Here is a 17,792-nt window from a genome sequence, read left to right on the forward strand (position 1 = left end):
GGGCGAAATTCTCCGGAAACGGCGCGATGTCCGCCGACTGGCGCCCAAAACGGTGCAAATCATACGGGCATCGCGCCGCACCACAGGTGCGGAATGCTCCGCATCTTTGGGGGCTGAGCCCCAACCTTGAGGGGCTAGGTCAGCGCCGGACGAATTTCCGCCCCGCCAGCTGGAGGAAAAGGCCTTTGGTGCCCCACCAGCTGGCGCGGAAATCTCCGGGCGGCGCATGCGCGGGAGCGTCAGCGGCCGCTGCCAGCATTCCACGCATTCGCAGTGGAGGGAGTCTCTTCTGCCTCCGCCATGGTGGAGACCGTGGCGGAGGGGGAAGGGAAATAGTGCCCCCACGGCACAGGCCCGCCCGCAGATCGGTGGGCCCCGATCGCGGGCCAGGCCACCGTGGGGGCACCCCCCGGGGGCAGATCGCCCTGTGCCCCCCCAGGACGCCGGAGCCCGCCCGCGCCGCCTTCTCCCGCCGGTAAGGTAGGTGGTTTAATTTACGCCGGCAGGACAAGCATTTTAACGGCGGGACTTCGGCCCATCCGGGCCGGAGAATCGCGCGGGGGGGCCCGCCAACCGGCGCGGCGCGATTCCCACCCCCGCCGAATCTTCGGTGCCGGAGACTTCGGCAACCGGCGGGGGCGGGATTCACGCCAGCCCCCGGCGATTCTCCGACCCGGCGGGGGGTCGGAGAATTTCGCCCCAGGCCTTTGGTGCCCCGCCAGCTGGCGGGGAAATGACATCTCCGGGCGGCGCATGCGCGGGAGCATCAGCGGCCGCTGACAGCATTCCCACGCATGCGCAGTGGAGGGAGTCTCTTCTGCCTCCGCCATGGTGGAGACCGTGGCGGAGGGGGAAGGGAAATAGTGCCCCCATGGCACAGGCCCGCCCGCAGATCGGTGGGCCCTGATCGCGGGCCAAGCCACCGTGGGGGCACCCCCCGGGGGCAGATCGCCCTGTGCCCCCCCCAGGACCCCGGAGCCCGCCCGCGCCGCCTTCTCCCGCCGGTAAGGTAGGTGGTGTAATTTACGCCGGCAGGACAAGCATTTTAACGGCGGGACTTCGGCCCATCCGGGCCGGAGAATCGCGCGGGGGGGCCCGCCAACCGGCGCGGCGCGATTCCCACCCCCGCCGAATCTTCGGTGCCGGAGACTTCGGCAACCGGCAGGGGCGGGATTCACGCCAGCCCCCGGCGATTCTCCGACCCGGCGGGGGGTCGGAGAATTTCGCCCCAGATTCCTTGGGTGTCATTCTCCGACCCCCCAGCGGGTCGGAGAATGGCCGTTGGCCGCCGTGAATCCCGCCCCCGCCGGTTGCCGAAGTCTCCGAAGGGAGAAAAGTCGGCGGGGCATTAATGGCGCCGCAGACGTCGGAGAATGGCACGTGTGTGCGCAAGGCAGCCGATTTTGGGCCTGCCGATATTCTCCCTTCCAGATGGGCCGAAGTCCCGTCGACGTGATGACCGGTCACGTCGACGTAAATCAAACCTCCTTTTCATCGGCGTGAACCTGTGCTCCAGGTTCACCCCGACCAGCGTGGAGGTGAGTGACGGCCTGGGGGGTTGGCCGCTGGGCAGGCGATGGCGTGGCCGCAGTCTGAATGTGTGGGGGAGAGGTGTGTGTGGGGTTTTGTGTGTGTGTGTGCGGCGGGGGGGGGGGGGTGGTTAGAGTGGGCTGGGCTCCGGGGGAGTGCCAGGGGGGGTTCCGTGCCGGGGAGGAGGATGGGGGGGTGTCCGTGCCGGGGAGGGGGATGGGTGGGGGGGGTCCGTGCCGGGGAGGAGGATGGGGGGGGGTCCGTGCCGGGGAGGGGGATATGAGGGCAAATGAGTTGGTCCTACTGGCCAGGTGCCAGCCTCCAACAGTTGGACCCAAGCAGTCCATGCCACCTGGCTGGGGGGAAGGAGGGGATATGGGCAATGATGACATGTCGTCGTTCCCCCCCCCCCCCCCCCCCCCCCCCCCCCACCACCACCACCACCAGGCCGTCATGTTTTCCGATCATCCAGCGATGTTGGCCGCCGTGGCGGCAGCCGCTAATGTCTATGTTGCCCTGGATGAGGAGGAGGAGCGTGCCAGAGAGGCGGCGCAGGCTGCCGCAGAGGGGCAGGCGGCAGCCGCCCAGGCTGGAGGGACACCTGACCGACTGGACGAGGAGGGGGAGGAGGACGTCGCGGCCCCACGGCAACGGAGGCACCCGAGGGCGCCCCGTGTGTACCGGCCCCGGCAGTCATACCAGGACCTCACGGACCGGGAATGCAGGAGGAGACTCCGGATGAGGTGGGAAACCGTGGCACAAATCTGCCACCTGCTGGCACACCTGTCACCGCGTGGCACTGGCGGGGGACACCCTCTCCCCGTGTCCGTCAAGGTTACGGTGGCCCTGGACTTTTATGCAACGGGGTCATTCCAGGCACCGAGTGGGGACCTGTCCGGCATATCGCAGACATCGGTGCATCCTGGCAGTGACAGATGCCCTATATGCCATGGCACACCGCTACATCCGCTTCCCTGTGGGCCGGGCCAGCCAAGATGCCCGGGCAGTGGGCTTCTCTGCTGTGGCCGGGTTCCCCATGGTCCAGGGCGCGATTGATGGGATGCACGTCGCCGTGCGGCCACCTGCAGATAACAGGGCCGTGTTCACCAATAGGAAGGGGACCTATTCGATGAACATACAGGTGGTCTGCGACCATTGCATGATGATCCTGCACGTCTGCGCCCGTTACCCAGGCAGTGTACACGACTCATACGTGTTGTCGCGGTCATCCATCCCCGGCATGTACGAGGGACGCCATCCCCGGCTGAGGGGCTGGTTGCTGGGCGACAGGGGCTACCCATTGCGATCGTGGCTGACGACGCCTATACGGAGGCCACACAATGAGACGGAGAACCGCTACAATGATGCCCATGTAGCGACAAGGGGAGTGATAGAGAGGTGCTTTGGCGTGCTGAAGATGCGTTTCAGGTGCCTGGACCTCTCTGGGGGCGCCCTCCAGTATCGGTCAGATAGGGTCGGCCGCATCATTGTGGTGTGCTGCGTCCTGCACAACATAGCCCAACAGAGGGGCGATGTGCCGCAGGCAGAGGAGGGCGGAGTGGAGGAGCAGCAGGAAGAGGCGCAGTCCTCCCCAGATGAGGGGGATGGGGGCAATGGTCAGGGCAGACGGGCTAGACACAGGCGGGTGGCTGTCCACCGTTACCCGGCTGGCCCAGCGGGCACGGGACAGACTGATAGCCGCCGCTTCACTGACTAGATGGGCGTGGGAATCGGGTAGTGTGGCCACAGACCGCACACCATGGCAACAGCCGACCACCCACCCCCCCCACCTATCCATCCACCCAGCACCCTCATCCCCCTCCCCAACCCCACCCACCCCACCCGCATGCACACCACCACCCCCCCCCCCCCCCCCCCCCCCCCCATTGCCGATCCACCTGCGGCACAATGGCCGGGCTCACACAGATGAGCTCCTGGCTCCACATCGTTGGACTATGTCTGACCCATGGCCACAGTACCACCATCCACCCGGACCATCCCTGCATGCGGCTGTGACACTGCAGTGCACTGTCCCGTCCTCTGCCCGGGGGGATGTTGATGGCGGCCCAGGGGGAAGGGGGCAGACTCACCTGGGGCTGAGGTAAGACCACCCCTCACACACACACTTGCGCTCAACGTACATGACATGCCCGCACGCTTTGGACAGAGCACAAAGGCAGCTTCTGTAGGTGTAACATTGACTTTAATAACCAAAGGAGTTCATGCACGTGCCCTAGCCCCTAAAACTCATCTGTGCCCTGCACCTGTGCCAACTTACTCAGTGTCTAATTGTTTGGCCTTACGGGCCCTTTGACTACGTCTACGTGGTTCCCCAGATGGTACAGCAGAACTGGAGGTGGACTCCTGTGATTCCTGCCCTCTGACACAGGATCCCTTTGGCGGCCGTTTCCTGGGGCGTCCTGGCCTAGATGGGCCAGGCTGCAGCCCGGGCGACTGGGAGGGCGAGCTGCCAGCCTGTCCTGCCCGTTGCCCACCCGATGCACCTGGGACGGAAGGGGGGGAGTCCGAGGTGTCGCGTTGTTCCGGGACCTCCCCTACAGCCGGGACGGACCACACCACCTCCTCCTCCCTCGGGGTGCCCGATGGCCCCCAGGCCTCTACATGGGTGGGGGATGCGAACGGACTGGCCATCCGACGCCCCCCCGACATTTGGCGCTGCCAGTCCTGGAGGCCCGTGCTGGTATCGACAGGGGTCTGCAGGTTTGCAGCCATGGAGCCCAGGGGGTTGGCAAACCCTGTCTGTGACTGTGCGACGCCGGCTCGCACATGGCCAATGGCGCCGATGCCCTCAGCGATGGCCTGCTGAGACTGGGCAATGGCCTGCAGAGACTGGGCCATGGCCTGCAGAGACTGGGCCATGGCCTGCTGAGACTGGGCTATGGCCTGCTGAGACTGGGCTATGGCCTGCTGAGACTGGGCCAAGGCCTGCTGAGACTGGGCCATGGCGTTGAGCGCCTCTGCCATCTGGCGCTGGCACTGGCTCATGGCCTCCTGTGAGAGGGCAGCCATGTCCTGGGCCACAGACGCCGCCTGCACGGAAAGCCCCAGGCCTCGCAAACCGTTCCCTATGTCTGACATCATCGCACCCATTGCCTCCACCGCGGACGCCACCCGTGCGGTGTCGGCCTGGGTGGCACGCATGACCGGCACCACTCCCAGCTCCTGGACGCGGGTGGACTCATCCACCTGCGACTGCAGCCGCCGCAAGCCGGCCGTCACCCTCTTCGCTCGTCTCCGGGTCGGTGGTTGCATCGGATCTATGTGTGGGTGTGGTAACTCCAGGAACCCGGGATCCATCTGGGCGTCAGATGTTCGCTTGGGCTGGGCTGCCCTCCGACCGCCCGGCCCCTCTGCTGCTCCTACCTCCACCTGCTGTACCGGGACGGCTGTGTTGTGCACACCAGTGAGTGTACCAGACGCCTCATCACTAAAGTGCCCAACCGAGGTGAGTGTTTCTGCGATGGTGGAGGGTGTTGGTGACAGCAGTGGCGTTGTGTCGTGCTTTTCGTCCCACTCTGAGTCCATGGCACTTTGGGGTGGGGGTTCGTCTCCACCCATCCACTCTGAGTCACTGTCCGGTATTTTGTCTTCCTGGGTAGTGCTGTCCCAGGTAGTGCTGTCCCGGGTAGGGGTGTCCTGGGTAGTGGTGTCCTGGGTAGTGGTGTCCTGGGTAGTGGTGACCTGGGTAGTGGTGTCCTGGGTAGTGGTGTCCAACTCGGCTGTGACGGGGGCCTGTGGCTGCCCCTCTCGTCGCTGGGTGGCACACGCCTGCGTCGTCGCACCAGCATGTGACGGGGGCGTCGTCTCCCTGTTGCTCCAGGTCTCTCCGTCTCCCATGGTCTCCAAGGGACATCCTGCGGGCGTCGCATGCCGGAGGTTCCGGGTCTCTCCGTCTCCCGTGGTGTGCGAGGGGCATCCTGCGGGCGTCGCATGCCGGAGGGTCCGGGTCTCTCCGTCTCCCGTGGCCTCCGAGGGGCATCCTGCGGGCGGTCTGCATCTGCGGGGATGGGTGCCTGGACGTTTGGTCCTGCGATACACAATGAAGCATGCATGGCTAGACACGCAGGCAGTGATCAGGTGATGGGGGAGGGGGATATAGGGGAGGGGGGATATGGGGACGGGCTGTCGGTGGCTCACTTGCTAGTACGCCCCCGACCTCTGCATCAGCAACCTCCCGGTCCTCAGGTCCGCCAGCCAGTTCCAGGGCCCTTTCCTCGTGTTCGGTCAGTGGCCTCTCATCAGCGGGGCCTCCTCCAGTCCTCACATGCTCCCTATTGTTGTGTGCGCGCTTCTCCCTAATCTTATTGAAACATCTATTAACAGGGACCTCCAACAACCATTTCTGCCCCTCTGCTATCCAAGTTTCCGTGATGGCCACCACATCGTAGTCCCAAGTACCGATCCATGCCTTAAGTTCACCCACCTTATTCCTGATGCTTCTTGCGTTGAAGTATACACACTTCAACCCATCTCCGTGCCTGCAAGTACTCTCCTTTGTCAGTGTTCCCACTGCCTCACTACACGCTTTGGCGTCCTGAATATCGGCTACCTTAGTTGCTGGACTACAAATCCGGTTCCCATTCCCCTGCCAAATTAGTTTAAACCCTCCATAAGAGAACTAACAAACCTCCCTCCCAGGATATTGGTGCCCCTCTGGTTCAGATGCAACCCGTCCTGCTTGTACAGGTCCCACCTTCCCCAGAATGCGCTCCAATTATCCAAATACCTGAAGCCCTCCCTCCTACACCATTCCTGCAGCCACGTGTCCAGCTGCACTCTCTCCCTATTCCTAGCCTCGCTATCATGTGGCACCGGCAACAAACCAGAGATGACAACTCTGTCTGTCCTGGCTTTTAACTTCCAGCCTAACTCCCAAAACTTGTTTATTACCTCCACACCCCTTTTCCTACCAACGTCGTTGGTACCAATGTGCGCCACGACTTCTGGCTGCTCCCCCTCCCCCTTAAGGATCCTGAAGACACGATCCGAGACATCCCTGGCCCTGGCATCCGGGAGGCAACATACCTTCCGGGAGTCTTGCTCGCCCACAGAATCTCCTATCTATTCCCCTAACCATTGAATCTCCTACTACTATTGCTTTTCTATTCTCCCCCCTTCCCTTCTGAGCCCCAGAGCCAGACTCAGTGCCAGAGACCTGGCCGTTGGGCCTTCCCCCAGTAGGTCATCCCCCCCAACAGCATCCAAAATGGTATACTTGTTTTGAAGGGGAACGGCCACGAGGGATCCCTGCACTGTCTGCCTGTTTGTTTACTTTCCCCTGACTGTAACCCAGCTACTCTTGTCATGTACCTTGGGTGTGGTTACCTCCCTGTAACTCCTCTCTATCACCCCCTCTGCCTCCCAGATGATCCGAAGTTCATCCAGCTCCAGCTCCAGTTCCCTAACACGGTCTCTGAGGAGCTGGAGTTGGGTGCACTTCCCGCTGGTATAGTCAGCGGGGACACCGGTGGTATCCCTCACCACCCACCCATCCCCTCTTACCTTACAGAATATAACTACCCTGTGGACCAACTGGACCTCCGCCCTCCGACTCTGCTCCCAGTCAGCTGCACTCTCTGTAAACTCCTGGCTCCCTTCTCGCTCTTTGCGGAAATGTAGGAAACGAAATGAAAGGAGCACCTTACTCCCTCCTCACCTAACTCCCTCAGCTACCAAACTCTCACTATAGCACTCAAATGCACCAAATTCAGCACTCCCTCAGTCACCAAACTCTCACTATAGCACTCAAATGAAATGAAATGAAAATCGCTTATTGTCACAAGTAGGCTTCAATGAAGTTACTGTGAAAAGCCCCTAGTCGCCACATTCCAGCACCTGTTCGGGGAGGCTGTTACGGGAATTGAACCGTGCTGCTGGCTTGCCTTGGTCTGCTTTCAAAGCCAGCAATTTAGCCCTGGGCTAAACAGCCCCTTAATGCACAAAATTCAGTACTCCCTGTCACCAAACTCTCACTATAGCACTCAAATGCACCAAATTCAGCACTCCGTCAGTCACCAAACTCTCACTATAGCACTCAAATGCACCAAATTCAGTACTCAGTGCAAACCAATGGAGATGTGGGAGAGACCACCCTCCCCGCTGGTGCATGGAGAGGACCAGGAGCGGAGACGGCAGATGCCCGGACCCGGGGAAGAAGGTCGAGAAGGTCCGGGAGGACAAAATGGCAGCCGGAGAAGATCGAGAGGTGTGGGCCCAGTGGGGCAGAGAACAGCAGGAGCTCCTTAAAAACTGCTTCATGGAGCTGAAAACGGAGATGCTGGCCTCCAGGGAAAGAATTGTGGTGATCCAGAAGGCGCAGGAGAAGGAGATCAATGAGGTGAGGAGGAAGGTGGCGGAGAATGAGGACGAGGTCCTGGGCCTGGCGGTGAAAGTGGAGGCACACGAGGCGCTCCATAAGAGATGGCAGGAGAGACTGGATGACCTTAAGTGCAGGTCTCGGAGCCACAATCTGCGGATCCTGGGCCTTCCCGAAGGAGCGGAGGGGGCGGACGTGAGCACGGACGTGGCCACAATGCTGGGGCGCTGATGGGCGCGAGGCCTTCCCGCGGCCCTTGGAGCTGGATGGGGCGCACAGGGTTCTCGCCAGAAAGCCGTGGGTAAGCGAGCCACCGAGGGCGATGGTGATACGGTTTCAGCGCTTGGCAGACCGGGAGCGAGTCCTGCGGTGGGCGAAGAAAGAGCGGAGCAGTAAGTGGGAGAATGGCGAGATCCGAATTTACCAGGACCTGGGAGCTGAGCTGGCGAGGAGGTGTGCAGGTTTTAACCGGGCGAAGGCGGTCCTCCACGGTAAAGGGGTGAGGTTTGGGCTCCTACACCCGGCGAGACTGTGGGTAACATACCAGGACAGGCACCACTATTTTGATACCCCAGACGAGGCGTGGTCGTTCATCAGGCAGGGGAAGCTGGACCTGAACTAAGGGACTGTTGTATGGGGGTGAAAAGTGCGGGTGGGGAGGGACCGAGGGGAGGACGCCGGGTAAAGCATAGATTTATGGGCATGTCTGCCCTAGTTTGGTTGGGGGTTTTGTTGTTTGTTTTGCTTGTTTTCCAGGTGTTTTGTTTTCCAGGTGTGCAGTGCTAGGAGGCGGGAAACGCCCAGGACGGGCTGTCCGGCGCACGGGGAGGTCCCAGATGGCGTTTGCCCCTCTACCCTGCGGGGGAGGGGGAGGGTGGCCCGAAGGAGGCAACAAGTTAAGGGTTGGTATATAGAGGCGGGAGCGGCTGGGGTCAGCATGGGTGAGCTGACTCACGGAAGCACGATGGGGGGGGGGGAAACCAGAGCTAAGCGGATGTTTGGCAGGAGGGGGGGGTGGGGGGGGTGCGGAGGGGTTTTTTTGGGGGGAAGGGGTGCTGCTTTGCTGACTGAAGGGGAGCCAGATGAGGGGTATGGATGGAGAGTTGGGTGAGGGGGCCGCAGGGGAGGGAGCTGGAGGAGGGAGGCGGGGGCACGTGGTTGGCCGAAAAAGGGAGATGGCTAGTCGGCGGGATGGGGGGGGTGGTTAACACCCCGAGCAGGCTGATTACATGGAACGTGTGGGGCCTGAATGGGCCAGTCAAGCGGTCCCGCGTGTTCTCGCATTTGAAGGGATTGAAGGCGGATGTAGCCATGTTGCAAGAGACGCACTTAAAGCTCGCGGACCAGACGAGGCTAAGGAAAGGATGGGTGGGACAGGTGTTTCACTCGGGGTTAGACTCAAAGACCAGAGGAGTGGCCATTTTGGTCAGTAAACGAGTGACGTTTGAGGGGGGGAGCATCGTGGCGGATAAGGGGAGCAGGTGTCTAATGGTGAGTGGCAAGCCTCAGGGGGCCCGGGTGGTGTTAGTGAATGGATATGCCCCGAACTGGGACGATGCGGACTTTATGAGGCGCGGACTTGGAGATAACTCACCTGATTATGGGAGGGGACTTTAATACGGTCTTGGATCCGAGCTTGGATCGTTCCAAGTCCAGAACGGGAAAGAGACCGGCGGCGGCCAGGGCCTTGTGGGAGTTCATGGGCCTGATGGGGGGAGTGGACCCCTGGAGATTTACGCGGCCAAGGACAAAGGAGTTTTCCTTTTTCTCCCATGTCCATAAAGTCTATTCGCGAATAGACTTCTTTGTGTTGAGTAGGGCGTTAATCCCGAGGGTGGAGGGGATAGAATACTCAGCCATTGTGGTCTCGGACCATGCCCCGCACTGGGTAGACCTGCGACTGGGGGCGAAACGGGGTCAGCGCCCTCTCTGGTGACTGGATGTGGGGCTGCTGGTGGACGAAGAGGTGTGCGGGCGGATAAGGAGGAGTATTGAGAATTATGTGGGAGCGAATGACACAGGGGAGGTGACAGTGGCAGTGGTTTGGGAGGCTCTGAAGGCAGTCATTAGGGGAGAGTTAATCTCCATTAGGTCCCATAGAGAGAAGAAGGAGAGGGCGGAGTGAGAGAGACTGGTGGGAGAGATACTCAGGGTAGATAGGAGGTACGCGGAGGCCCCAGAGGGGGCTGTTGAACGAGCGCCGGAAATTACAGGCGGAGTTTGAGCTGCTGTCCACGGGGAAGGCTGAGGCACGGCTGAGGAAAGCGAAGGGGGCAGTTTATGGGTATGGGGAGAAGGCGAGTAGGATGCTGGCGCACCAGCTGCGCAGGAGGGAGGCGGCCAGAGAGATTGGGGGAGTGCGGGATAGGGAAGGCAACATGGTGCTGAGTCCAGAAAAGGTTAATGAAGTCTTCAGGGAGTTCTACGGAAGGTTTACGAGTCGCAACCCCCGGGGAGGGGGAAGGGATGACCCAGTTCATGGACCGGTTGAGGGTCCTAAGGGTGGAAGCAGAGCGGGTGGAGGGACTGGGGGCCCCGATTGGGTTGCCAGTCAGGGGGCTGGCAGGCATGCAGACGGGCAAGGCCCCAGGCCCGGACGGCTTCCCCGTAGAATTTTATAAGAAGTTCTCGGAACTGCTGAGCCCGCTCCTGATGAGAACCTTCAATGGGGCGAAGGAGAAAGGGATCCTCCCTCCGACAATGTCGCAGGCATTGATCTCGCTTTTCCTGAAGAAGGAGAAGGATCCGCTTCAGTGTGGGTCCTACAGGCCGATATCGCTCCTGAATGTAGACGCCAAGCTGTTAGCAAAAATTCTGGCCACCAGAATAGAGGACTGTGTCCCAGGAGTGATTGGGGAGGACCAGACGGGTTTTGTTAAGGGCAGGCAGCTGAACGTGAAAGTGAGGAGGCTCCTGAATATTATCATGATGCCTTCAGAGGGGGGGGGAGGTGGAGGTGGTGGCTGCGATGGACACGGAGAAGGCCTTTGACAGGGTGGAGTAGGAGTATCTGTGCGAGGCGCTAGGCAGGTTTGGATTCGGGGAGGGATTTATAGGGTGGGTCAAGCTGATGTATCAGGTCCCTGTAGCGAGTGTGTCCACAAACCGGCTAAGGTCGGAATATTTCAGGCTGCCCCGGGGGGCGAGACAGGGGTGTCCCCTGTCCCCGTTGCTGTTTGCCCTGGCAATTGAGCCGTTGGCCATTGCGCTCAGGACTTCGGGGGATTGGAGGGGACTGGTGCGCGGGGGGGAGGAACACCGGGTCTCGCTCCATGCGGATGACCTGCTGTTGTATATTGCGGACCCGTTAGAGGGGGTGGGGGAGATCATGCCCATCCTGGGGGACTTCTGGAGGTTCTCGGGGTATAAGTTGAACATGGGGAAGAGTGAGCTGTGTGTGGTCCACGGTAGGGGCCAGGAGGAGAGATTGATGGAGCTCCCGCTCAGGATAGTGGTGAGGAGCTTTCTGTACTTGGGGATACAAGTGGCCAGGAACTGGGATGCGCTGCACAGGCTCAACTTAACCCAGAGTGTGGAGCAGATGGAGGGAGAGTTTAAAAGGTGGGATATGCTCCCGCTTTCCTTGGCGGGATGGGTGCAGACTGTGAAGATGACGGTTCTCCCCAGGTTCCTCTTCGTATTTCAGTGCCTGCCCATTTTCATCCCCAAGTCCTTCTTTAAGCGGGTGAATAGGATTGTTACAGGATTTGTGTGGGCGAATAAAACCCCGCGAGTTAAAAGGGTGTCATGGAGCGTAGCTGGGGGCAGGGGAGAGGACTGGCTATGCCGAACTTCTGCAGTTATTACTGGGCGGCCAATGTGGCCATGATCAGGAAATGGATGATGGAGGAGTGGGCGACGTGGGGGCGGTTGGAGGCGGCGTCGTGTAGAGGCACCAGTCTAGGGGCACTTGTTATGGCTCCGCTGCCGTTCTCGCCGGCGCGATACACCACTAGTCCGGTGGTGACGGTGGCACTGAGGATCTGGGGGCAGTGGAGGAGACACAGGGGAGAGGAGGGGGCCTCGGTGTGGACCCCGATACGGAATAACCTCAGATTTGCTCCGGGTAGGTTGGATGGGGGATACCAAGGCTGGTATAGGGCAGGTATTCGGAGGATGGGGGACCTGTTTATAGACGGGGTTTTCCCCAGCATGCAGGCGCTGGAGGAGCAGTTCGGCCTGCCCCCGGGGAATGCGTTCAGGTACCTTCAGGTTTGGGACTTCCTTAGAAAATAGGTGGGGACATTCCCGCGGCTGCCCCCACGTAGGATTCAGGACAGGGTGGTGTCTGGCGTCTGGGTAGGGGAGGAGAAGGTGTCGGACATATATCAGGAGCTGCAGGAGGTAGAGGAAGCCTCAGTGGGGGAGTTGAAAGATAAGTGGGAGGAGGAGCTGGGCGAGGAGCTGGATGAGGGCCTGTGGGCCGATGCCCTTGGCAGGGTGAACTCCTCCTCATCATATGCCAGGCTCGGATTAATCCAGTTTAAGGTGGTGCATCGGGCGCATATAACGGCAGCAAGAATGAGTACGTTTTTTGGGGTGGAGGACAGGTGCCCGAGGTGTGCAGGGAGTCCGGCGAACCATGCCCATATGTTTTGGGCATGCCCGGCGCTTAAAGAATTCTGGCAGGGGTTTGTAAGGGTGATGTCCAGGATTTGGACACTCAGGTGAAGGCGAGCCCAGCGGTAGTGATATTTGGGGTGACGGAGGATCCGGGAGTGCAGGAAGCGAAAGAGGCCGAGGTACTGGCCTTTGCCCCCCTGGTAGCCCGGAGACGGATTTTGTTAATGTGGAGGGACTCGAAACCCCAGGGTGTGGAGACCTGAGTTAGCGATATGGCGGGGTTCCTCAGCCTGGAGCGAATAAAGTTTGCCTTGAGAGGATCCTTGATGGGGTTCTCCCGGCGGTGGCAACATTTCCTTGACTTTCTAGGGGAGCAGTAAGTGTCAGCAGCAGGACCATCCTGGGGGCGGGGGGGGGTTCAGGTTGGGGGGGGGGGGGTACTGTTGATACAATGTGAGTTGGGCATGGAGACAAAACCCACCTTGTTCTATTTTTTTTAAAATTCTGTTGTGTAAGTAGTTTCATTGTAAGCTTTGGGCTATGTTTATTGTTATTTTTTATTACTATCTGTATTTCTATTTTTGTTATGTAAAAACGCTCATTGGAAAAACTTTAATAAAACATTTATTAAAAGAAAAAGAAAATAAATAACAAATATTTACAGATTTATGCCCTAGCCCCTATAACTAAACTGTGCCCTGCACCCGTGCCAACTCAACTGGTGCCCAACTTTCTTGCCCTACGGGCCCTAACGCTACACGTAAATGGTTCCCCAGACGGTACAGCAGGAGTGGAGGTGGCCTGCTGTGATTCCTGCCCTGTGACCTGTGTCCCCATTGGCGGGCATCTTCTGGGGCGACCGGGCCTGGATGGTGCCACCCCATTCTGCCCTCTGCCCATCAGATGCGCCAGGGATAGGAGTGGGGGGTGGGTGGGTCCGAGGTGCTGCGGTGTTCTGGCACCTCCCCTGCGGGAGTCACCGGCATGGGCCCCATCACCTCCTCCTCCCTCTGGGTGCCCGATGGCCCCCGGGCTACACCACGGGATAGGGATGCGAGTAGATGTAATCCCTGAGGCTCCCCTGCCAGCTGACATTGCCAGTCCTGGAGTCCCACTCTGGTCTCAACCAGGGTCCGCACGCTCACGGTCATGGAGCGCAGGGAGTGGACCATTTCCACTGTGACTATGCCACATCACACTGCGACTGTGCCACCACCTTCTGGGTTTATGTTATATCAGCCAGTGACTGTGCCATCTCCCTCTGTGACTGGGCCACCTCCCTCTGTGGTGTTAGGGGACATTCACATGTGTCATGGGGAACCGCAACTAAGCGGGGGCTCACTTCCTCGCCCGCGGCCGAACCAAACCTCAATGACAGGTTTATTATCGGCCAATTAGCCTAACCTCGGTTGTTGGCAAGATTCTAGATAACATTGTTAAGGATGAGATTTCTAAATTCTTGGAAGTGCAGGGTCAGATTAGGACAAGTCAGCAGGGATTTAGTAAGGGGAGGTCGTGCCTGACAAACCTGTTAGAGTTCTTTGAAGAGATAACAAATAGGTTAGACCAAGGAGAGCCAATGGATGTTATCTATCTTGACTTCCAAAAGGCCTGTGATAAGGTGCCTCACGGGAGACTGCTGAGTAAAATAAGGGCCCATGGTATTCGAGGCAAGGTACTAACATGGATTGACGATTGGCTGTCAGGCAGAAGGCAGAGAGTTGGGATAAAAGGTTATTTTTCGGAATGGCAACCGGTGACAAGTGGTGTCCCGAAGGGTTCAGTGTTGGGGCCACAGCTGTTCTCTTTATATATTAACGATCTAGATGACGGGACTGGGGGCATTCTGGCTAAGTTTGCTGATGATACAAAGATAGGTGGAGGGGCAGGTAGTATGGAGGAGGTGGGGAGGCTGCAGAAAGATTTAGACAGTTTAGGAGAGTGGTCCAAGAAATGGCTGATGAAATTCAACGTGGGCAAGTGCGAGGTCTTGCACTTTGGAAAAAAGAATAGAGGCATGGACTATTTTCTAAACGATGACAAAATTCATAATGCTTGTGGTAGTATGTATTGGGGGTCATGTGGGACTGGAAGCCCTAATGTCATTGGCTGACAGATCCCGGGTCCTGGTTGGCCGTTGACCTCAAGCTCCGCCCTGAAGGCGGAGTATAAGAAACCGGAGTCTTCCCCCGCAGGCCAGTTTACTATCGAGCTGCGGGGGAACAGACACGCTTAATAAAGCCTCATCGACTTCACTCTATTCGTCTCATGGAGTCTTTGTGCGCTACAATGCTGAAGTGCAAAGGGACTTGGGAGTCCTAGTCCAGGATTCTCTAAAGGTAAACTTGCAGGTTGAGTCCGTAATTAAGAAAGCAAATGCAATGTTGTCATTCATCTCAAGAGGCTTGGAATATAAAAGCAGGGATGTGCTTCTGAAGCTTTATAAAGCATTAGTTAGGCCCCATTTAGAATACTGTGAGCAATTTTGGGCCCCACACCTCAGGAAGGACATACTGGCACTGGAGCGGGTCCAGCGGAGATTCACACGGATGATCCCAGGAATGGTAGGCTTAACATACGATGAACGTCTGAGGATCCTGGGATTATATTCATTGGAGTTTAGGAGGTTGAGGGGAGATCTAATAGAAACTTACAAGATAATGAATGGCTTAGATAGGGTGGATGTAGGGAAGTTGTTTCCATTAGCAGGGGAGACTAGGACCCGGGGGCACAGCCTTAGACTAAAAGGGAGTCACTTTAGAACAGAGATGAGGAGAAATTTCTTCAGCCAGAGAGTGGTGGGTCTGTGGAATTCATTGCCACAGAGGGCAGTGGAGGCCGGGACGTTGAGTGTCTTTAAGACAGAAGTTGATAAATTCTTGATTTCTCGAGGAATTAAGGGCTATGGAGAGAGAGCGGGTAAATGGAGTTGAAATCAGCCATGATTGAATGGTGGAGTGGACTGCTAGCCCATCCGGATGGTGTTACCTACGGTGCTGACCGCTTCTGCCACCTGTGCCCAGGTATGGTGAATGGCGGGGGCTGGCAACCTCCTTTCAGGGTCGGAGTTTGGGGTCATCCCCCTCTCCGCCATTGCGTCCAAGAGGGTCCCCAATTCTGCATCAGTAAAGCTTGGGACCGCTCTCCTCACTGCCATCCTGTTGGCTGGGATGGTGTGTGTGGGGAGTGCAGTGTGTATATGCGGCTGCAGCTTGTCAGCCTCTTGAGTGACAATCGCAAAACTGGCGAATCCGGCATTGTTTCTCAATTGAATCGATCGTGTCCTACATAGGCCGGTGCTAGCCCCTTAATACTCGCAAAATCGATCCTGGTGCGGCGCCACGTTTCCTCTCGTGAAAGTCCATGAATTCTGAGTTGGCGTCAACACTTAGTCTCTGAAACGGAGAATCCCGCCCTATGTTCCCCCACCGGAGGAGAATCGCACGCATTTTATCATCCCCCGGGAGCGTAAATCGGGATGCAATGCCGCTCGTTCTCCCCGTGTCTGCATGGGTTTCCTACGGGTGCTCCGGTTTCCTCCCACAGTCCAAAGATGTGCAGGTTAGGTGGATTGGCCATGCTAAATTGCGCTTAGTGTTCAAAAAATGTTAAGTGGGGGTTACTCGGTTCCAGGGATAGGGGGGATACGTGTGATTCAGTAGGGTGCTCTTTGTAAGGGATGAATTCGATGGGCCGAATGGCCTCCTTCTGCACTGTAAATTCTATGATCTCTCATGCCATATCATTTGTCATGCAAATTTATGCATGGTGAGGAATGTAATGGATTCCTGGGGGAATTTTGTAATTTTGAGCGAGCGGCCCGATAGCAGTCTCAAAATCGTCCCCCCTCCCCCCGCAATGCAAATTAGCCTTGCCCCGCCCCATCCCACACAGCAGAGCAACCCTCCCACCCCTAGATTACCTGGGTGCCCCCTTTACCTCATCTACAAGAGCAACCTGACACGGTATCCCCCAGAGACTCCCGAATGAGGGAGATCCTTCTCCTCAAGGACACCTGCAATAGGGAGCCCCCTCCCACTCCAGAAAATAGACCCCTGTCTGGAAACTAGAGATTTTCTTGACTAATGTTTCATAGAACATAGAACATACAGTGCAGAACATACAGTCCAGACAGGGGCAGTGAAAGGCATTACAGCTGTAACACTTACATGGAAACTCTGTGTGTTCATTCCTCAAAGGAGAACAGCTGTGACATGTATTTCAATCCCACAGATCCATTATCTGCAAGCATTCATGACTTTCTAGTCGTGGGCTGTGATTGACAGCTTCCACAAACCAACTGCAGCCTTGTTTCCTTCTTCTCCTTTAATGGATCAGTGACTCTAAGTGGTGAAACCCCAATGCTTACAAACATTGACCATATCAAAGAGAGGTAAGTGCAATCCAAGCACTAAGTGCCTTCCAATCACTCAAGTGTGCAGAGAGACAGGGAACAGTCAGGTGTTTCTGCAACCACATACCTGAATCATGGAAGGTATTTTGCCTCTCTAGTGCCTGGGTCTAGGATATCACTGACAAGCTGCAGAAAATTCTGAAGGGGGAAGGCAAACAGCCAGTGGTCATAGTCCAGAAATAGACAGCGGGGCAAGGTCTCAGATTTTAGTGTGTTAGGAAAGAGGTCAATGAGCAGGTCTTCAACCACCCAATTGCTCCTGGTGCCAAATAAGTATAGAAATAGGATATAGAAAATGAATTCATAGTTCGAGAGGTGGTGCAGGAGGTATACGGCTTTAAATCTTGGAAGTCATGGGACCAATTGTGAGGGAGGTTGGACCTGCTCAAGGCAGACAAGTTGTCTCAACAGAGCAGGGCCAATGTCTTTGTTTGGAGAATCACCATGCTGTAGAAGAGGGTTTAAACTAATTTGGCAGAGGGATGGGCACCGGGATGTAGCATTGGAAAGGCAAAATTAAGTGCACAAAGAATTTGGAGACAGATAACACTGGAGTAAGAAATAGTATGCTGTTATTCAATGTGATTAGACTAAGATGCGATGCTGGAAGGTTTAAGATAGGCTGGTGGTACAAGTAGGTAAATGGAAAGGCATGATAAGGGAGCTAATTTCAGTCGGGGCCCACAGAGAGAAGATGGATAGGATGAAGAGGGAGAGATTGGTGGGGGAGATACTTGGGGTGGACAGGAGGTATCCCCCGAGGAGGGGTTGTTGAAGGAGCGCCGGAGCCTTCAGGCGGAGTTTGACTTGCTTACCAGGGGAAGGCTGAGGCCCAGTTGAGGAAGGTACAGGGAGCAGTGTACGAGTATGGGGAGAAGGCAAGTAGGATGCTGGCGCATCAGCTGCGGGGGAGAGAGGCGGCCAGGGAGATTGGGGGAATTAGAGATG

The sequence above is a fragment of the Scyliorhinus torazame genome, chromosome 2 (assembly GCF_047496885.1).
Source record: "Scyliorhinus torazame isolate Kashiwa2021f chromosome 2, sScyTor2.1, whole genome shotgun sequence".
NCBI classification, from domain to species: domain Eukaryota; kingdom Metazoa; phylum Chordata; class Chondrichthyes; order Carcharhiniformes; family Scyliorhinidae; genus Scyliorhinus; species Scyliorhinus torazame.